The sequence below is a fragment of the Propithecus coquereli genome, unplaced genomic scaffold (genome assembly GCF_000956105.1).
Source record: "Propithecus coquereli isolate 6110/MARCELLA unplaced genomic scaffold, Pcoq_1.0 Scaffold208, whole genome shotgun sequence".
NCBI lineage: Eukaryota > Metazoa > Chordata > Mammalia > Primates > Indriidae > Propithecus > Propithecus coquereli.
Window position 1 is genome coordinate 588,883 of NW_012145856.1, and position 4,278 is coordinate 593,160.

Consider the following 4,278-nt stretch of genomic DNA (forward strand, 5'->3'; position numbering starts at 1 on the left):
TGTGACCTCGGACAAATGATGAGAGCATAGACTATTCGAATTGGAAAAGACCTTATTGCCCAGGTGAAGAAGCTGAGGCCCACAGAGGGCGGTGCTGGCCCATAACCCCAGTCAACCTCCGTCTCCGCACCTATAAACATGAGATCATTACCTTTGCCCCACCTGCTTCTTGGTGCTGTGCTTGAGGTGTCAATAAAATGACTTAGGTAGAACAGTTGCTGTCATGGTCACGGCAATACACACACTGCCATCTGCCTTCACAGGAGCACCGTGGTCGGTTTCCCAGGATTCTGGTTGATTCTGAAGACAGAGCCAGGCCAAGGATGAGCTGTTGGAAGCAGATGAAATCAATAACAGATTACCAGCTGGGCACATGTAGAAGGGACTTGCCACCCGAGAGGCAGGGAGGACAGCATATATTGGCATCCACAAACAAGGGCTTTGTCTCCTAGGAAAGAATATGACAAATCAGGACACATGGGTTCTGCACCTGGTGCTGCTGTCAACTTGCTGTGCATTCTTGGGCAAGTCCCTTACCCTCTCTGGGACTTCCCTTGCCTATCTATAAAATGTAGAGCTGGGACCTCTCCCCAGGCCAGTGTGGCCTCAGTCTGTAATCTTAACCACAATTAATTTTATACTGCCAAAGAGATGAAAAGATTTGGCATTCCAGGGGGCCACAGTATAAATAAGGCACACGTATATGTCCTGAAATCATAGAGCTGACAGGGTCAGGAGGTCATCAGGGTCCACTTGCCAGGTGGTCACTCTCCTAAGCAGATGTTAATATACCTTCTGGACCTTCCAGTGATGTGTGCCTCAGTCCTCCTGAAGGGGATCATACTGTTGGCATGGAAACAGGCTTCCTTATATGGGGAAGTGATGCATATAAAGATTAAGAATTTATAGAATTCTTGTTTTATAAAATGCCTCATTTCTGGTTCTGAAATTTTTTTTAAGCCCAGATGGCTTTGGGAAAATCACTTTGACTTGCTTAAACTAATGTGGACACCTTGTAGAGTCACTGTGAGGGGGACACAAGATAAGGCTGTGAAAACTCTTGCCATCCCTGGATCATGGCAGGTACTCACGAAATATAGGCTTTCCCTCCCTTATTCCTCCCTCATCTTCATCATCATCATCACCACCAACATCCTCAGCAGCAGCACCAACATCCCCTCCTCAGCATCTTTATCAACGTCATCCTCATCAAAGTTATCTTTTATTATTATCCTCTGTCATCACCATCATTGCAGCATACATTTGGATTAATTCTAGAATGTTCCATGCATTCTCATAAGTGTGCCAGTCGATCCTTCAACAGCTCAATGAACTAAATATCATTTTTATTTTATAGCTGATGACGCTCAATCTCAGAGAACGAGAGTGACTTTCTCAGGCTCACACAGCTATAAACATTGAAGGCAGAAGCCTAACCTAGGTCTTACGATGCCAAATCTTAGGAATGTCTCCTTCAGTGGCATTAGCTGTTTTTAGCAGGCATATCACCCAGCCAGCTCAGGTTACACACGGGTGAGGCCGGAACCTCCTGTGTTCTTCAGTGAGGTATGACATACTCCATCATGTCCTCGTACAACTGACTTTTCAAAGTTAGAGGGAAGATTTCGTGTGTGTGTGTGTGTGTGTGTGTGTGTATGTGTGTGTGTGAGTGAGAGAGAGAGAGAGAGAGAGAGAGAGAGAGAGAATGAATGAATGTGCATATCCCTGGAAACCTCTGGAGCTCTTCTCCTGCCAAGCAGACTTGGGATTCAGCCCACACCTGCAAGATTTGGATGTCTTTTGTCCCCTGAGAGTCTCACTCTGCCTGGCTAATCCAGGCAGAGCTTCCTGTTGCCTCCTTACAGGACGCAGTTCAGACCAGAATATTAATGGAGATTACAGCAAGAAGAAGAATAGATTTAGGTGTGGGAGGGAACTTCGTGGCAGGGAAGCTGGGCACCCGGGGGAAGGCCTTCCATGGACCATCTTGGAGCACCCACTGGAAGCAGGATGGGATGCAGTGGGCCCTTCCCAGAGGTGCCTGGAGCCAGTCTATAGCCTGAACTCTGCCCCACACCCTTGTGTTTCTAGGTAAACGGTATGCGTGCATCTTTTTCCCCCTGCATGTCAAACTCTGCCCACTATAAGCAGGTGACTGTACAGCCCAGTTTGGGGCAGTCAGGTTTGTATCTGTTGTCTTGATACCTCATCCAGTTTATCACTTGTCACCACCAAAAGTGTCTCTATTTGGACATTAACTATAGAACATTCTTCTAAAGATAAGCATCAAAAAAGATGGGTGACAAGGGCTATCAAATGAGGGGTGTGACATGTGGTTCAGTGGCAGAAGACTAGACTTACAAGCGGAGAACTTAGTTTAAGTCTCAACTGTACCACTGTCTGCCTAGGTAGGAATCAGTTACCTCATCTGAAAAATGGGCAGCATTATACCCACTTCACAGAGTTGTCAAAGGTAAATGGCATTAGTACCCTCTGTTCCCTGCAGCCATCACCGTTAATAATTTGTTTTATCTTCGTTTTTCAGTTTCAACTGAGCCAGTTTTTTTCCGAGGTTATTGAATATCTGGTCACATGGAATCGATGGGATATTGGGCCAGGGTCAGGGGCTGGCCACCTGCGGGGTCCTCTCAGAGAGCTGTGAGAACCTAGTCATCCAGCCCAGTCTCAGAGCTGCAACAGCTGGGGCAGCCATGCTCCAGGAACTGCTAATTGGGAAGATGGATTTGGAAGATCTGGAAGATTATAAAAAACATTTACTTGTTGGAGGTTTATGAAATTGGAGCCAAAAAAAGCAGAAAGTGGTATTAAAAGGTGGATTAACTATAATAAAGGGCCAAATTTGGGGGGAGGAAGGGATTAGGGTCTCCCTGCAACACCACGTCCTGGGGAACCTGGCCCGGAACCGTCTCTCCAGCCTGGTTGCTGAGCACAGCCCTGCTCACCAAGTCCTGCATTGGGGAGTTCTGAGGGACTTCTGGGTGCCACTCCACCGCCCTCCCACTGCTGGTGGCCGGCAAGGATGCCCATCAGTCATAGCCTGGCTCTGCTGATCACGCAGGTTCCTTTTCCAGCCACGCACCAACAGCACACCTCAACTACCCAAAGCCACACGATATGTACAAACACAGAGGGCACTGCCAGGGTTGCTCAGTTTGTTTCCTCTTCTTGACAAGCTGTAGTTCTTCCCACCACGGGAATGTAGCCACCTTTCAACACCCGACTAAAGACCGCTGACTTTTCAAACCTTTGCTTGACTCCGCCTGTTCTAAGCAGTGTGAATTGCTCCGTTCCTGGCTTTGCTGTAAGCTTAACCCTCCCTGCAAACGTGGCCTTCCTTTACGAGTCTCTCTCTGTATCTGTCTCCCTCCTACTTCTACTGTGAGCTCTGAGAGGACAGGCAGTGTCTCCACCATCTATACAACACAGCTATACAGTCCCCTTTCCTCCTGTTTCCATTTTTATTTAATGGAAAATTTTTCATCAGAACTATGTTTTTCTATTTTTTTTCTGTAAAATTTAACAATGAAAGATTCACTTATCAAACAAGGCTTTATTTTTGTCAAATTTAATAATATTGATCATATCTTCTTACATTGTGATTTTTATTTTGTGGTTTTATTTCTGCCAAATCTAATTTTTCTGGTGAGATTCTATAATTTTCAATTTTGCCAAGAAAATGTAATTGTTCTGTCGATTTTTAATCCATAACAAATTTTACTATATAGAGCTTTAGTTGTTGACAGTTTAATTATATGTTGAATATTTTTACACAGCCCAATTTTTTGTGGATCAAGTTTTTGCAATGTTACTGTTCCCCACAAGATGTGACTCTTCGGTTTTTCTCTCTGCCAGATTTCACTGTGCACCATTTTAGCTGATAGCATATTTCTTTCTTCGTTATTATTGCTACAGGCCAATTCTACCAGTAAATGTCACTGTAAATTAATTGTACAAAGTTTGATTCTTTTCATTGTCTTTCTTTTTTTTTTTGAGACAGAGTCTCACTCTGTTGCCCTGGCTAGAGTGAGTGCCGTGGCGTCAGCCTAGCTCACAGCAACCTCAAACTCCTGGGCTCAAGTGATCCTACTGCCCCAGCCTCCCGAGTAGCTGGGACTACAGGCATGCGCCACCACGCCCGGCTAATTTTTTTCTATATATTTTTAGTTGGCCGATTAATTTCTTTCTAATTTTAGTAGAGGCGGGGTCTTGCTCTTGCTCAGGCTGGTCTCGAACTCCTGAGCTCAAACAATCCGCCCG